Raw genomic sequence first — 19269 nt, 5'->3', positions numbered from 1 at the left:
ATGCAGGAGGAGAGGGACCTGGGTACATATGTGCACAGATCATTGAGAGTGGCAGGAGAGAGCAGTAAAGCATCCAGTATTGTCGGGTTTATTAATAGAGACAAAGAGTCCAGCAGCAAGGAGGTGATTTGAACTTGTATAAGACACTTGTCAGACCTCAGCTGGAGTTTTGTATACAGTTGTGGATGCCACATTAAATGATGTTAAAATTCACACAACACTATCACCTGATGAAGGAGCGACACTCCGAAAGCTAGTGCTTCCAATTAAACCTGTTGGGCTATAACCTGGTGTTGTGGGATTTTTAACTTTGTACACCTCAGTCCAACACTGGCATCTCCAAATCATGACATTGAATGACGGAAGTGGACGCACTGGAAACAGTATGGAAGTGGTTTGCAAAAATGATTCCAGGGATGAGAAACTTCAGTAACGACGAAATTTTGAGCAAGTTGGGATTATTCTCTATGGAGAGAAGATTTGACTTTTTGATTTGATTGACTATGGTCACATGTACCTAGGTACAGTGAAAAGTTTGTTTAGCAAGCAGTAAAGGCAGATTATATCATACAAAATGCATTTGAGTAATAGAACCAAGAGAGAAATACAGTGTGAAAGCTGAAGAGATGGAGCACAAAGAGTGAGATCAACATCAAATTTTTAATTTGAGAGGTCCATTCAGCGATCTCGTAACAGCGGGGAAGAAGCTGTTCTTCAATCTCTTGGAGATGTGTTTGAGCTTTTGTATCTTCTGCCTGATGGAAAAGGTTGGAAGAGCTTATAACCGAGGTGGGAGGGGGCCTGAGAGAGGTTTCCAAAATCATGAGAGAGGCTGGACAGAGTAAACCGTGCTCATAAAAGGACAAAGAGCAAAAGGGGCATTGATATAAAGTGATGTGCAAAAGAGGTGACAGTGAAGTAAGGAAAGACCTTTTCACTCAGTGAGTAGTTTTCATTCTCTCGTGGGTCACGGATATCACTGGTCGGCCAGCATTTCTTGCCTGTCCCTAGTTGCCCCTTGAGAAGGTAGGGTGAACGACTTCTTGAACTGCTGCAGTCCATGTGCTGTAGGTAGATCCACAATTCCCTTAGGGAGGGAATTCCAGGACTTTGACCCAGTGACAGTGAAGGAACGGTGATATATTTCCAAATCAGGGTGGTGAGCAGCTTGGAGGGGAGCTTGCAGGGGGTAGTGCTCCCATGTATCTACTGCCCTTGTCCTTCTAGATGGAAGTGGTTGTGGGGTTTGAAGGTGCAGACTAAGGATCGCTGGTGAATTTCTGCAGTGCATCTTGTAGATAGTACACACTGCTGCTACTGAGCGTTGGTGGTAGAGGGAGTGGATGTTTGTGGATGCGGTGCCAATTGAGTGGGTTGCTTTGTCCTGGATGGTGTGTTGTTGGAGCTGCCCCCATCCAGGCAAGCGGGAGTATTCCATCACAATCCTGACTTGTGCCTTGTAGATGGTGGACAGGCGTTTGGGAGTCAGGAGGTCAGTTACTCACTGCAGGATTCCTAGCGCCTGATTAGGTTTTGTACCCATTGCAATCATATGGTCAGTCCTGTTGAGTTTCTGGTCAATGGTACCCCTAAAGATATTGATAGTGGGGGATTCAGTGAAGCTAACACCATTGAATGTCAAACGGCAGTGGTCAGATAGTCTCTTCTTGATGATGGTCATTGTCCAGCATTTGTGTGGCATGAAATGTTTCTTGCCACTTGTCAGCCCAAACCTGGATAATGTCCAGATATTGCTGCGCTTGAACTCAGACTCTTTCAGTATTTGAAGAGCCGTGAGTGGTGCTGAACATTGTGTATTAAAGGCGAACATTCCCATTTTGAACATTATGATGGAGGGAGGGTCATTGATGGAGCAACCGAAGATGTCGGGCTTAGGACACTGCCCTGAGGAACTCCTGCAGAGATGTCCTAGAGCTGAGATGATTGTTTCTTGATTGGTTCCTGGGAAAGTGACGGTGGCTTTGTGTTTGGGCAATACAGCAGAAACATTAAGATTGTGAAGGAAAAAAATCTCTCTGTCTCACTCTCTATTGTTACAACACGGTTGTGAAATCTTCTGCTAATTAAACCAAACACCCAGAAAAGCTCACCTCACCTCGTAATCTGTTAAAGTATGAGTGACAGAGAGCTACTCAAATTCCACTATTTAAAGAAAAAAATAACAATTTTATTCTTTAACTCCAAAAGTGAACATTAAATAACAACTATTTATAACTCTAAGTCTCCTTTACCGTAACCGTTTGTTTCTGACTCTGTCTGAGTTATCTATAACAATCTATAGATCCAATAAAGCCCTTATTAAATTTACAGCAATGTATGTTTTCAAAAACAGACAGCGGTTATTGTCTCTGGTGTTGATCTTCCTCTATTTGTAGATCTCCCTGGGTCATCTTCGGTTTTTGGCTGTGAAGATGTTTTTGATAAAAAAAGGTACCTTTGACAGAGAGTGTTTTCAGGCAGTCTGTCTGACAATATCAGTTGCTAATCTTTTCTCCAGGCCAACTGTCCAAATGCCTGCTTTTTATACCCCAAACATCGGATCATCTTATTGGTTTGATGTTGTCAAACGATAAATTTCAAATTCAATTGGCTTTTAGTATCTTAGGGCTTAATTTAAACTGATTGGTTAAAATTGAACTGCTGTGAAAACAACTCAAAAATCTCAGTTAGAGCCAAAACGTTCACCTTTAAATTCCCCAGGATACTCTGTGCCTGCTAGTCAGTCACATGACAGGAGCTTGCCAGCTTTCACTCTCTCTTAAAGGTACAGTACATGCCTTCAACTTCATTACACTACCTCTTGTTTTCAGTCCCTTCTGTGAGTGGAGAAGTACAAGAAAATTTCAAGCATTTGGCTACTCTCTCTGCAAATAGAATCATAGAATTACCACAATGTGGAAGCAAGCCATTTGGCCCATCAAATCCACACTAATCCTTCAAAGAGCATTCTACCCAGACCCACTTGCCAACCCTATCCCTGTAACCCTGCATTTCCTATGGCCAATTCACCCATCCTGCACATCTTTGGACAGTGAAAGGAAACCAGAGCACCCAGAGGAAACCCACATAGACGCAGGGAGAACATGCAAAGTTGACAAAGACAGTTGCCTGAGGCTAGAATTGAACCTGAGTCCCTGGTGCTGTGAGGCAGCAGTGCTAACCACTGAGCAAAATTATTTTTATTTTGATTATATTGTCATGTGTACTCAAGTACAAAAGAACATTAGTCGAGAGTGTAGTGCTGGATAAGCACAGCAGGTCAGGCAGAATCCGAGGAGCAGGAGAATTGACATTTCAGGCATAAATCCTTCATCAGGAAGCCCATTTAGAAAGAAAGAACAAAGTTCAAAGTTAAACATTGAAGTAATTATAACAAAGCATAAAACATACAAAATAAGGCTAAAAGCTACACATTACAGACCTTCTTAGTTTTAATTAGAAAATAACGAAATAAAGTTGAATGTTTAAATATTACAGTCTTTCTCAAGCGCTTAAAGACCACCATGTATTGCCAAAACATCACCAGGTACCACCAAAAGACCACCACATACTGCTTAAACACCACCATGTACCGCCGAGAGAGCACCACGTACCACCGAGAGACCACTACATACTGCCGATGGATCACCACATACCACCAAAAGACCACCACATTCGGCTGAGGGATCACCAACCTGGACTGAAAGGCCATCATGCTGGGCCAAGAGACCACCCCTCTGGAGCTGAGAGACCGCCACACTGGAGGTGAGAGACTGCCACACTGGAGGTGAGAGACCGCCACATTGGACTGAGAGACCACCACACTGGACTGAGAGACCACCACACTGGACTGACAGACCGCCACACTGGACTGAGAGACCACCACACTGGACTGAGAGACCACCACACTGGACTGAGAGACCACCACACTGGACTGACAGACCGCCACATTGGACTGAGAGACCACCACACTGGACTGACAGACCGCCACACTGGACTGACAGACCGCCACACTGGACTGACAGACCACCACAATGGACTGAGAGACCACCACACTGGACTGACAGACCGCCACACTGGAGCTGAGAGACCACCACACTGGACTGAGAGACCACCACACTGGACTGAGAGACCACCACACTGGACTGACAGACCACCACACTGGAGCTGAGAGACCACCACACTGGACTGAGAGACCACCACACTGGACTGAGAGACCACCACACTGGACTGACAGACCGCCACACTGGACTGAGAGACCACCACACTGGAGCTGAGAGACCGCCACACTGGACTGGAGACCACCACACTGGACTGGAGACCACCACACTGGACTGAGAGGCCACCACACTGGACTGAGAGACCACCACATTGGACTGAGAAACCACCACATTGGACTGAGAAACCACCAAACTGGACTGAGAGACCACCACACTGGACTGAGAGACCACCACATTGGACTGAGAGGCCACCACACTGGACTAAGAGACCACCACACTGGACTGAGAGACCACCACATTGGACTGAGAGACCACCAAACTGGACTGAGAGACCACCACACTGGACTGAGAGACCACCACATTGGACTGAGAAACCACCAAACTGGACTGAGAGACCACCACACTGGACTGAGAGACCACCACATTGGACTGAGAAACCACCAAACTGGACTGAGAGACCACCACACTGGACTGAGAGACCACCACACTGGACTGGAGACCACCACACTGGACTGAGAGGCCACCACACTGGACTGAGAGACCACCACATTGGACTGAGAGGCCACCACACTGGACTGAGAGACCACCACACTGGACTGAGAAACCACCAAACTGGACTGAGAGACCACCACACTGGACTGAGAGACCACCACACTGGACTGAGAGACCACCACACTGGACTGGAGACCACCACACTGGACTGAGAGGCCACCACACTGGACTGAGAGACCACCACATTGGACTGAGAGGCCACCACACTGGACTGAGAGGCCACCACACTGGACTGAGAGACCACCACACTGGACTGAGAGACCACCACATTGGACTGAGAGGCCACCACACTGGACTGAGAGGCCACCACACTGGACTGAGAGACCACCACACTGGACTGAGAGACCACCACATTGGACTGAGAGGCCACCACACTGGACTGAGAGGCCACCACACTGGACTGAGAGACCACCACACTGGACTGAGAGACCACCACATTGGACTGAGAGGCCACCACACTGGACTGAGAGGCCACCACACTGGACTGAGAGGCCACCACACTGGACTGAGAGGCCACCACACTGGACTGAGAGACCACCACACTGGACTGAGAGACCACCACACTGGACTGAGAGACCGCCAAACTGGACTGAGAGACCACCAAACTGGACTGAGAGACCACCAAACTGGACTGAGAGGCCACCACACTGGACTGAGAGACCACCACACTGGACTGACAGACCACCACATTGGACTGAGAGGCCACCACACTGGACTGAGAGACCACCAAACTGGACTGAGAGACCACCACACTGGACTGACAGACCGCCACACTGGACTGAGAGACCACCACACTGGACTGAGAGACCACCACATTGGACTGAGAGACCACCACACTGGAGCTGAGAGACCACCAAACTGGACTGACAGACCGCCACACTGGACTGAGAGACCACCACATTGGACTGAGAGACCACCACACTGGAGCTGAGAGACCACCAAACTGGACTGACAGACCGCCACACTGGAGCTGAGAGACCACCACACTGGAGCTGAGAGACCACCACACTGGACTGAGAGACCACCACACTGGACTGACAGACTGCCACACTGGACTGAGAGACCACCACACTGGACTGAGAGACCACCACACTGGACTGAGAGACCACCACACTGGACTGACAGACCGCCACACTGGACTGAGAGACCACCACACTGGAGCTGAGAGACCACCACACTGGAGCTGAGAGACCACCACACTGGACTGAGAGACCACCACACTGGACTGAGAGACCACCACATTGGACTGAGAGACCACCACACTGGAGCTGAGAGACCACCAAACTGGACTGACAGACCGCCACACTGGACTGAGAGACCACCACATTGGACTGAGAGACCACCACACTGGAGCTGAGAGACCACCAAACTGGACTGACAGACCGCCACACTGGAGCTGAGAGACCACCACACTGGAGCTGAGAGACCACCACACTGGACTGAGAGACCACCACACTGGACTGACAGACCGCCACACTGGACTGAGAGACCACCACACTGGACTGAGAGACCACCACACTGGACTGAGAGACCACCACACTGGACTGACAGACCGCCACACTGGACTGAGAGACCACCACACTGGACTGAGAGACCACCACACTGGACTGAGAGACCACCAAACTGGACTGACAGACCGCCACACTGGACTGAGAGACCACCACACTGGAGCTGAGAGACCACCACACTGGAGCTGAGAGACCACCACACTGGACTGAGAGACCACCACACTGGACTGACAGACCGCCACACTGGACTGAGAGACCACCACACTGGACTGAGAGACCACCACACTGGACTGAGAGACCACCATACTGGACTGAGAGACCACCACACTGGACTGAGAGACCACCACACTGGACTGAGAGACCGCCACACTGGACTGAGAGACCACTACACTGGAGGTGAGAGACCACCACACTGGACTGAGAGACCACCACACTGGACTGAGAGACCGCCACACTGGACTGAGAGACCACTACACTGGACTGAGAGACCACCACACTGGACTGAGAGACCACCAAACTGGACTGAGAGACCACCACACTGGACTGACAGACCGCCACACTGGACTGAGAGACCACCACACTGGACTGAGAGACCACCACACTGGACTGACAGACCACCACACTGGACTGAGAGACCACCACACTGGACTGAGAAACCACCAAACTGGACTGAGAGACCACCACACTGGACTGACAGACCACCACACTGGACTGAGAGACCACCACACTGGACTGAGAGACCACCACACTGGACTGACAGACCACCACACTGGACTGAGAGACCACCACACTGGACTGAGAGACCACCACACTGGACTGACAGACCACCACACTGCACTGAGAGGCCACCACACTGGAGGTGAGAGACCACCACACTGGACTGAGAAACCACCACACTGGACTGACAGACCACCACACTGCACTGAGAGGCCACCACACTGGAGGTGAGAGACCACCACACTGGACTGAGAGACCACCACACTGGACTGAGAGACCACCATACTGGACTGAGAGACCGCCACACTGGACTGAGAGACCACCACACTGGACTGAGAGACCACCACACTGGACTGAGAGACCACCACACTGGACTAGAGACCACCAAACTGGACTGAGAGACCACCACACTGGACTAGAGACCACCACACTGGAGCTGAGACATCCCTCTTTAAATGGGAAAAAGGGAACAAAAGCACCTTCAGAGACACTGAAAGGGCAAATCCTCAACCAGGGAATGAAGGATTGAGATTTGGTTTGTCCATAACCTGATGTCAAAAGAATTAAAGGAATTTGAAGAAAACTCCTTAGTAACGCCTTTAATCCGGACTGGTACCAGAACTGTGCTATGTGGACATTGTTTCTGTCCTTTCCCCACCTGTAATATTTGTGGCTGTTTGTCTGTTTCTTTGTAGATATCAAGAATTTCTTTGAAGGAGTAGAGTTTAAGTTGAAGATAGTTAGAAATTAGTCATTTGAACTTCTTCTCTACCATTGATTGAAATGATCCGTTTACGATTAGTAGCTGTTTTGTTGGTAAGCAGAATCCTGGTGTATGCTTTCTTCCACAAAAGCAGAAATTGCTGGAAAATCTCAGCAGATCTAGCAGTGTCGGTGGAGAGAAATCAGAACCTTTTGAGTCCGTGACCCTTCCTCAATACGTTTTCTTTCAATATGACATCAGTTGCTCGGGAAATTCGGGACTTTCAATAGTTTGATTAAACCTTTTCAATGTTGTGACAACCCTAGGAGCAGTGACTTGATTTTCAGCTCACTCACCCAGTGGCTCATATTAAAAGGAAAAACTGATAAATTGATTTCAGTGCAGCCACGTCTGTCACACATATCACCCACACTGGCCCTGAAACATTACAACAGAGTTAGGCAAATTGGGTTTGCATCCCTTGGAATTCAGAAGAATTGAGGAATGATTTGATCCGAAATCTTGTGGATCTGGATGTTCCAATAGGCAGAGAGTCTACTGGCAAGCCTTATTCGCATTCCATGTTGGGACTATGCAAAATTCCCAATGTGGCAGACCCTATGAGACTTTCTCCAAATTTTGAAACCTCAATGGGCATCTGGAATCCTTCAAAAAAAAAAGCCTTAAATCGAGAAACTTCAGGAGAATCTGATTCTGTTTATCTTGGGCTATGAGAGAAACTACTTTCATCCATCAGGGACTAGAGTCTAAAAATTAGGAAGCAATTATTCATCTAAACGCTGGTAGAAGTCTGGAATTCTGTTCCACATATGGCAATTGATGCTAAGCCAATTATCCATTTTAAATTTGTGATTAACAAATTTTGGCTATCTGTTTCCTCTACTTTCTCTCCACAGATGGGTGGCATGGTGGCACAGTGGTTAGCACTGCTACCTCACAGTGCCAGAGACCTGGGTTCAATTCCTGCCTCAGGCAATGTCTGTGTGGACTTTGCACATTCTCTGCGGGTTTCCTCCCACAGTCCAAAAATGTGCAGGTTAGGGGAATTGGCCATGCTAAATTGCCTGCAGTGTTAGGTGTAGGGGTATGGGTCTGTGCTCTTCAGAGGATCGGTGTGGACTTGTTGGGCCAAAGGGCCTGTTTCCACACTGTAGGAAATATAAAATTTAGACATACACACAGGCAATGCCCCTCTCAGATAACCATGACATAGAGGTCCTGGTGTTGGAGTGGGGTAGACAAAGTTAAAAATCACATAACACCAGGTTATAGTCCAACAGTTTATTTGGAAGTATTAGCTTTTGGAGTGCCATTCCTTTGTCTGGTAGTTGATAAAGGTACAGCACTCTGAAAGTTAGTATTTCCAAATAACCTGGTGTTGTGGGACTATTAACCCTTTCAGTTAAGTGATAATCTAACCACTGCCTCTTGAAATTTAATCACTTACTCCCCCACTATCAACATCCTGGGGGCTTACCATTGGCTAGAGACTCAACTGAATTTGCCACATAAATAAAGTGTCTACAAGAGCAGGTCAGAGGCTAAGAATATTTTAGTGGGTAATTCCCCTCCTAACTCCCCAAAGCTTGTCTACCATCTATAAGGCACAAGTCAGGAGTGTGATGGAATACTCTCGCTTGCCTGGATGGATACAGCTCCAAAAACACTCAAGAAGCTCAACACCATCCAGGACAAAGCAGCTCACTTGATTGGCACCACATCCACAAACATCACTCCACCACCAACACTCAGTCACAGCAGTGTGTACTATCTACAAGATGCACTGCAGAAATTCACCAAAGATCCTCAGACTGCACCTTCCAAACCCGCAAACATTTCCATCTAGAAAAATAAGAGCAGCAGATGCATGGGAACACCACCCCCTGCAAGTTCCTCTCCAAGCCACTCACCAGCCTGATTTGGAAATATATCACTGTTCCTTCAGTGTCACAGAGTCAAACTTCTGGATGCCCTTCCTCATTATGAATCTACCTAATGCATACGGACTGCGGTGGTTCAAGAAGGCAGCTCACGACCACCTTCTCAACGGGAAACTAGAGATGGGCAATAAATGCTGGCCAGTCAGTGATGCCCACATTCCACGTTGAGGTGATGGCCTCAGTATTATTGCTGGGCTGTCAACCCAGAGACCCAGATAATGCCAGAGAACCCTGGTTCGAATCCTGCCACAGCAGATGGTGGAATTTGAATTCAAAAAAGATCTGCAATTAAGCATCTAACGATGACCATGAATCCATTGTTGGAAAAACCCGGGTGGTTCACTAATGTCCTTCAGGGAAGGAAACTGCCATCCTTACCTGGTCTGGTCTACATGTAACTCCAGACCCACAGCAATGTGGTTAAGTCTTAACTGCCCTCTGGGCAATTAGGGATGGGCAATAAATGCGAGCCTGGTCAGTGATGCCCTTGTTCTGTGAATGAAATAAAAGGTGCTGCCACACCTGCTGAGCTTCTCCAGCAATTTCTGCTTTTGTCTGTTCTCTGAGTTGGACATAAACACTCCCGTGGGGCACTGTTTAGGAGGGCCGCAGCACTCTGGTCTCTATTGAGTCAACATGATTTGGGAAAAAAAAGAGGTCATGGGCCCATGATTGCATTTTATTTTTGTATGGGAGCTTGCTGTACGCAAATTGGCTGCCGAATTTCCACTGTTGCTGCAGTGATTTAAGTGCATCGTAGGCTGGAAAGCACTTTGAGAGGAGTCTTATGCATGAGGACATCAAGCTGAGAAGGTTCTCTGCACCTGTGCATTCCGCCTGCGAACACATCGTGTGCTCAGCATCAACCTTGAGTCGTTTAGCTGCGTAAAGTCTGGAGTACCACCTGTCAGCTTCATATAATTAGCCAGCAGTAAAGAAGGGGAAGCTGTGCATAGCTATATAATTGCCTAGGTGTTAATGAGAGGTGCATAATTGCAACAGATTTTTGTGCATCTGTGACCAATTTCGTGTGAGACAGTCTACAGTCATTAGACAATGGTATGCAACCTTTTGCAACCTTGATCATTTCCATGAGAAATCTTTCCAGAGCTGTTAAAAAAAAAGCATATGGGTTCCTTTGCTTCATTTACAACAGTTCAGAGAACGATTATATAAGGAGGTTATGTAAAACCGTCACAAAATACTAAGTTAAGTCCCCACTGAAGTGCACAGAAATCTGGGCATCTTAATTTAGGAAGAACATGGGCAGGCGATGGTCTTGTGGTATTATCGCTGGACTGTTAATCCAGAGACCTAGTAATGTTCTGGGGACCCAGGTTTGATTCCTGCCATGGCCAATGGTGGAATTTGAATTCAATAAATGTCTGGAATGAAGAGTCTAATAACGACCATGAAGCCATTGTCAATTCTTGAAAAAAAAATATCTGGTTCACTAATGTCCTTTGGGGAAGGAAACTGCCCATCCTTACCTGGTCTGGCCTACATGTGACTCCAGACCCACAGCAATGTGGTTGACTCTCAATTGTCCTCTGGGCAATTAGGGATGGGCAATAAATACTGCCTAGTCAGGGACACCCACATCCCATGAATGAATAACAAAATTCTAGAGGGCGCGAGAGAAATTTATTCGGTTGGTTCAAAGTATGTGGTATTTCAGTTATGCAGAGAGACTTGAGCAGTTGGGATGAAAGCAGATAATGCTGGAAATACTCATCAAATATCTCTCTGAGAAATGGAGTTAATGTTTCAGATTAATGGCTACACTCCAACTGCCTGAATGCCATTCACACCTCATTGAGATATATCATTTTGTTTCTTTTCCATCCCTGTTATCATTTGCATTAAAGAAAACACAGAACATAGAAAAAATATTATTAAACTAGAAAGAGTGCAGGAAAGATTACTAGGATGCTACCTGCTCTGGAGAGTTTCAGTTATAAGGAGAGGTTGGATAGGTTGAGATCATTTTCCCTGGAGTGTAGGAGGCTGAGGGGTGACCTTATTGAGGTTCATAAAATCATGAGGGGCACGGATAGGGTGACTAGCCAACTGCTTCTCCCCATGAGAGTCTCATTCTAGGGGGAAGTGGTTTAAAGTTTGAGGGGAGCAATACAAAAGGGTTGAGAGGGATAATTTTTTTCACACAGAGGGTAGTGAGTGTCTGGAATGGGCTGCCAGAGGTAGTGCTGGTAGTGAGGACATTTAAGGAACATTTAGACAGGCTTTGAATTGAATTTATTGTCACGTGTACCGAGGCACAGTGAAAAGCTTTGTCTTGCGAGCAACACAGACAGATCGCATAGTTGAGTAGCATTGATAGTTAATAATAGGTAAACAGTGGCAAAAACAAAAACACAGGTACAGGTGAATGTTCAGACTTGTAAGTCCAATTCAGTATTCTAACAACAGTAGAGTGGAAACTGTTTCGAAACCGGCTGGTGCATTTGTTCAGGCTTCTGTACCTTCTCCCCGATGGTTGAGGTTGTTGGAAAACATTGCCAGGGTGGGATGGATATTTGAGAATGCTGGCAGCCTTTCTTTGACAGTGGGCCTGGGTGATGGATTCTGTAGATGGGAGGTTGGCTTTTGTGATTGTCCGGGCTGAGTTCACCACTCTCTGTAACTGTCTCCAACCTTGAAAGGTACAGTTGCCATACCAGGTAGTGGTACATCCAGACAGAATGCTCTCGATGATGCACCTGTAAAAGTTGGCAAGGGTATTCACCGTCATGCCAAATTTCCTCAGCTGCCTGAGGAAGAAGAGACATTGTTGGGCCTTTGTAACCAGTGCATCCACATGAAGAGTCCAAGACAGCTTGTTGTGGATGACCACTCCCAGGAGCTTGACACTCTCCACTCGTTCCACCTCTGTGCTGTTAATGTGTAGGGGGCATGAGTAACATCCCACCAAAAGTCAATAACGAGTTCCTTGGTTTTGCTGGCATTGAGTGCTAGGTTATTTTCAATGCACCATTTTTCCAGGTCTTCCACCTCCTGTCTGTAAGCTGTTTCGTTGTCCTCCAAAATTTGACCAACTATGGCGGTGTCATCAGCGAACCTGTAAATGGCATTAGTCTGGTATTTGGCGACGCAGCCATAGAACATAGAACATAGAACATAGAACAATACAGCACAGAACAGGCCCTTCGGCCCACGATGTTGTGCTGAACTTCTAACCTAGATTAAGCACCCATCCATGTACCTATCCAAATGCCGCTTAAAGGTCGCCAATGATTCTGACTCTACCACTCCCACGGGCAGCGCATTCCATGCCCCCACCACTCTCTGGGTAAAGAACCCACCCCTGACATCTCCCCTATACCTTCCACCCTTCACCTTAAATTTATGTCCCCTTGTAACACTCTGTTGTACCCGGGGAAAAAGTTTCTGACTGTCTACTCTATCTATTCCTCTGATCATCTTATAAACCTCTATCAAGTCACCCCTCATCCTTCGCCGTTCCAACGAGAAAAGGCCGAGAACTCTCAACCTATCCTCGTACGACCTACTCTCCATTCCAGGCAACATCCTGGTAAATCTTCTCTGCACCCTCTCCAAAGCTTCCACATCTTTCCTAAAGTGAGGCGACCAGAACTGCACACAGTACTCCAACTGTGGCCTAACCAAAGTCCTGTACAGCTGCAACATCACTTCACGACTCTTGAATTCAATCCCTCTGCTAATGAACGATAATACTCCATAGGCCTTCTTACAAACTCTATCCACCTGAGTGGCAACTTTCAAAGATCTATGTACATAGACCCCAAGATCCCTCTGTTCCTCCACCTGACTAAGAACCCTACCATTAACCCTGTATTCCGCATTCTTATTTGTTCTTCCAAAATGGACAACCTCACACTTGGCAGGGTTGAACTCCATCTGCCACTCCTCAGCCCAGCTCTGCATCATATCTAAGTCCCTCTGCAGCCGACAACAGCCCTCCTCACTGTCCACAACTCCACCTATCTTCGTATCATCTGCAAATTTACTGACCCACCCTTCGACTCCCTCATCTAAGTCATTAATAAAAATTACAAACAGCAGAGGACCCAGAACTGATCCCTGCAGAACTCCACTTGTAACTGGACTCCATGCTGAATATTTACCATCTACCACCACTCTCTGCCTTCAACCAGTTAGCCAGTTTTCTATCCAATTGGCCAAAGCTCCCTCTATCCCATGCCTCGACTTTCCGCATAAGCCTACCATGGGGAACCTTATCAAATGCCTTACTAAAATCCATGTACACTACATCCACTGCTCTACCCTCATCCACATGCTTGGTCACCTCCTCGAAGAATTCAATAAGACTTGTAAGGCAAGACCTACCCTTCACAAATCCGTGCTGGCTGTCCCTAATCAAGCAGTGTCTTTCCAGATACTCATAAATCCTATCCCTCAGTACCCTTTCCATTACTTTGTCTACCACAGAAGTAAGACTAACTGGCCTGTAATTCCCGGGGTTATCCCTATTCCCTTTTTTGAACAGGGGCACAACATTCGCTACTCTCCAGTCCCCTGGTACCACCCCCGTTGCCAGTGAAGACGAGAAGATCATTGCCAACGGTACTGCAATTTCCTCTCTTGCTTCTCACATAATCCTAGGATATATCCCGTCAGTCCCAGGGAACTTGTCTATCCTCAAGTTGTTCAAAATGTCCAACACATCTTCCTTCCTAACAGGTATCTCTTCTAGCTTAACAGTCCGTTTCACACTCTCCTCTTCAACAATTCGGTCCCTCTCGTTCGTAAATACTGAAGAGAAGTACTTGTTCAAGACCTCTCCTATCTCTTCCGACTCAATACACAGTCTCCCACTCATGTCCTTGATCGGACCTACCCTCGTTCTCGTCATTCTCAGGTTTCTCACATCCGCATAAAATGCCTTGGGGTTATCCTTGATCCTATCCGCCAAGGATTTTTCATGCCCTCTCTTAGCTCTCCTAATCCCTTTCTTCAGGTCCCTTCTGGCTATCCTGTATCCCTCCACTGCTCTGTCTGAACCCTGTTTCCTCAACCTTATGTAAGCCTCCTTCTTCCTCTTTACTAGACATTCAACCTCCCTCGTCAACCAAGGCTCCCTCACACGACCATTTCTTTCCTGCCTGATAGGTACATACAGTGGTATACAGTGAGTACAGCAGGGGGCTGAGTACCCCAGGGCTCCGGTGCTCAGTGTTAGAGAGAATGAAATATTGTCCCCAATCTTCACGGACTCTGGCCTGTGGGTCAGGAAACTGAGGATCCAGTTGCAGAGAGTGGGGCTTAGTCCAAGATCACCAAGTTTAGTAATGAATCTCGAGGGGATAATAGTGTTGAAGGGCTGAACTGTAGTCAATGAGTAGGATTCTTACTTGACTGTTCTTGGTGTCAAGATGTTCTCAGGAGGAGTAAAGGTCAAGTGATATGCATCTGACGTGGATCTGTTGATCCAGGAGGCAAATTGGAGTTAATTAATGCCATGACCAGCCTTTCAAAGCACTTCATAACCAACGAAGTTAGGGCCACTGGGCAGTAGTCATTGAGACATGCTGCAAGAGCCTTCTTAAGGACAGGGATGATGTTGGTCCTCTTGAAACAGGCAGGGACAGTGGCCTGCTGCAGGGAGAGGTTGAAGATGTCCGAGAAGACATCTACCAGTTGATCTGCTCATGGTCTGAAAGCACGGCCTGGTAATCCGAATGGTCCCTGGATGGGACATGGATGGGATAGGTATGGAGGGATAGGGGCCAAATGCAGACAAATGGGATTAGTTTAAATTGTGGAAAATGGACGGAATAGGCAAGTTGGGCTGAATGGCCTGTTTCCATGCTGTAGTCCTCAAATGAAGGATGTTGGACATCAGAAACAAAAACGGAAATTGCTGCAAAACTCAGCAGGTCCGGCAGCATCTATGGAGAGAAAAGCAGAGTTATAGAGTCATAGAGCTGTACAGCATGGAAACAGACCCTTCAGTCAAATTCATCCATGCTGACCAGATCCTAAAATAATCTAATCCCATTTCCCAACATTTGGCCCACATCCCTCTAAATCCTTCCTATTCATATATGCATTCCATGCCTTTTAAATGTTGTTATTGTACCAGCCTCCACACTTATTCCATACACGCATCACCCTCTGCATGAAAACATTGCCCCTTAGGTCCCTTTTAAATCTTTCCCTTTCACTTTAAACCTAGGCCCTCTAGTTTTGGACTCCGAGGAAATGGCCTTAGTTTTCACCCTGTCCATGCTCCTTGCGACTTTATAAATCTCTGTAAAGGTCACCCCTCAGCCTCTGATACACAGCTGAAAACCACCCCAATCTATTCCGCCTCTCCCTACCGCTCAAACCTTCCAACTCTGACAACATCCTTGTAAATCTTATATGAACCCTTTCAAGTTTCACAATATCCTTTTTATAGCAGGGAAACCAGAATTGAATGCAGTATTGCAAAACTGACTTAACCATATACAGTTGCAACATGACCTCCATCTCCTATACTCAATTGACTGACCAATAAAGGCAAGCATACCAAACACCTTCTTCACTATCCTGTCTACCTGCAACTCTACTTTCAAGGAACTATGAACCCGCACTCCAAGATCTTTGCTCAGTAAAGACTTTACCATTAAGTGTATGTCTGTTCGGATTTGCCTTTCCAAAATGCAGCACCTCGCACTTATCAACATTAAACTCTATCTGCCACTCTGTGGCCTGTTGACCCATCTGATCAAAGTCTGGTTGTACCAAGGTAACCTTCTTTGCTGTTCACTACACCTCCAAGTTTGGTGTCATCTGCAAACTTACTTACCCTACCTTAAGTTCACCTCCAAATCACTTATATAAATGATGAAATGCAATGGACCCAGCACCGAACCTTGTGGCACTCCACTGGTCACAGGCCTTCAGTCTGAAAAGAAACCTCCACCACCACCCTCTCTCTTCTACCTTCAAGCCCGTTCTGCATACTAATTGCTAGTTCTCCCTGTATTCCATGAGATCTAACCTTGCTAACCAGTCTATCATGGGGAACCTTGTTGAACGCCTTACTGAAGGCCATACAGATCATATAGAGTCATAGAAATGTACAGCATGGAAACAGACCCTTCGGTCCAACCCGTCCATGCCGACCAGATATCCCAATCCAATCTAGTCCCACCTGCCAGCACTCAGCCCATATCCCTCCAATCTCTTCCTATTCATATACCCATCCAAATGCCTCTTAAATGTTGCAATTGTACTAGCCTCCACCACATCCTCTGGCAGCTCAGTCCATACACGTACCACCCTCTGCGTGAAAAAGTTGCCCCGTAGGTGTCTTTTATATCTTTCCCCTCTCACCCTAAACCTATGCCCTCTAGTTATGGACTCCCCGACCCCGGGGAAAAGACTTTGTCTATTTATCCTATCCATGCCCCTCATAATTTTGTAAACCTCTATAAGGTCACCCCTCAGCCTCCGACGCTCCAGGAAAAACAGCCCCAGCCTGTTCAGCGTCTCCCTGTAGCTCAGATCGTCCAACCCTGGCAACATCCTTGTAAATCTTTTCTGAACTCTTTCAAGTTTCACAACATCTTTCCGATAGGAAGGAGACCAGAATTGCACGCAATATTCCAACATGGCCTAACCAATGTCTTGTACAGCCGCAACATGACCTCCCAACTCCTGTACTCAATACTCTGACCAATAAAGGAAAGCATACCAAACGCCTTCTTCACTATCCTATCTACCTGCGACCCCACTTTCAAGAAGCTATGAACCTGCACTCCAAGGTCTCTTTGTTCAGCAACATTCCCTCGGACCTTACCATGAAGTGTATAAGTCCTGCTAAGATTTGCTTTCCCAAAATGCAGCACCTCGCATTTATCTGAATTAAACTCCATCTGCCACTTCTCAGCCCATTGGCCCATCTGATCAAGATCCTGTTGTAATCTGAGGTAACCCTCTTTGCTGTCCACTACACCTCCAATTTTGGTGTCATCTGCAAACTTACTAACTGTACCTCTTATGCTCGCATCCAAATCATTTATGTAAATGACAAAAAGTAGAGGGCCCAGCACCGATCCTTGTGGCACTCCACTGGTCACAGGCCTCCAGTCTGAAAAACAACCCTCCACCACTACCTTCTACCTTTGAGCCAGTTCTGTATCCAAATGGCTAGTTCTCCCTGTATTCCATGAGATCTAACCTTGCTAATCAGTCTGCCATGGGGAACCTTGTCGAACGCCTTACTGAAGTCCATATAGATCACATCTACTGCTCTGCCCTCATCAATCTTCTTTGTTACTTCTTCAAAGAACTCAATCAAGTTTGTGAGACATGATTTCCCACGTACAAAGCCATGTTGACTATCCCAAATACAAAATGTGACAGCTCTCCCTAGTGGGGAATTGAACCCTAGTCTCTTGCACGATAGGCAGGGATACTAACCACTATACTACTGAGGAACGTATTTGCCCTCATCAACCCTCTTTATTACTTCTTCAAAAAAGTCAATCAAGTTAGTGGGACACCATTTCCCATGTTGACTAACCCTAATCAGTGCTTGTTTTTCCAAATAGATGTAAATGCTGTCCCTCAGGATTCCCTCCAACAACTTGCCCACCAGTCTGTGGTTCCCTCGCTTTTCCTTACTACATTTCTTAAATAGTGGCACCACATTAGCCAACTTTTAATGCCTCAAGCTCAGTAACTCTTGTTCAGAACTCGTGGTAGCTAGGAAAAGGTGGTATATCAGCTGGAGGTGGGGGGTTGGGGTGGGATGGAGAAGCTAAGAGATAGGAGGAGATGGAACTCGGAGATTAAGAACGATAGATGGGCAAACAGAGGGAGCCAGGGAAAAAGAAAATCTGATAATGGGGACAATGAGTAGGTGACAATGGGTTGGCTGTGCTGAAAGCAGCCCATGAGATGACAGGACCAGGGTTATGGAGATGGGTAAATGACATGGAAGGAGGTGCGCCGTCCCTAAAATTATCGAACTCAATATTGAACCCTGAAGGCAGCAGGGTCCTCAGGTGGATAATGAGATGCTGTTCTTCCAGTTTGCGCTGAGCTTCGCTGGAGCACTACAGCAAACCCGAGACCGAGATATTGGCCAGGGAAGACCATAAGGCATAGCAGCAGAAATTAGGCCATTCAGCCCATTGAGTCTGCTCCACCATTCAATCATGGCTGATACGTTTCTCAACCCCATTCTCCCACTTCCTCCCCATAATCTTTGATCCCGTTGACAATCAAAAACATATCTATCTCATTCTTAAATATAGTCAATGATTTGGCCTCCACAGCCTTCTGTGGCAGTGAATTCCATAGATTCACCACTCCCTGGCTGAAGAAATTTCTCCTTTTAAAGAAATTCTTAAAGGTCTTCCTTTTACTCTAAAGCTGTGCCCTTGGGTCTAAGTCTCTCCTATCAACGGAAATACCTTGCCACCATCCACTCTCTCCAGGATGTTCAGTATTCTGTAAGTTTCTATTAGATCCCCACCCCCATCCTTCTAAACTCCATCGAGTATAGACCCAGAGTCCTCAAACATTCCTCATATGTTAAGCTTTTCATTCCTGGGACCATTCCCGTGAACCTCCTATGAACATGCTCCAGA

Source organism: Chiloscyllium punctatum, chromosome 12 (assembly GCF_047496795.1).
Source record: "Chiloscyllium punctatum isolate Juve2018m chromosome 12, sChiPun1.3, whole genome shotgun sequence".
Classification (NCBI taxonomy): Eukaryota; Metazoa; Chordata; class Chondrichthyes; order Orectolobiformes; family Hemiscylliidae; genus Chiloscyllium; species Chiloscyllium punctatum.
Note: the sequence above shows the minus strand (reverse complement) of the source record.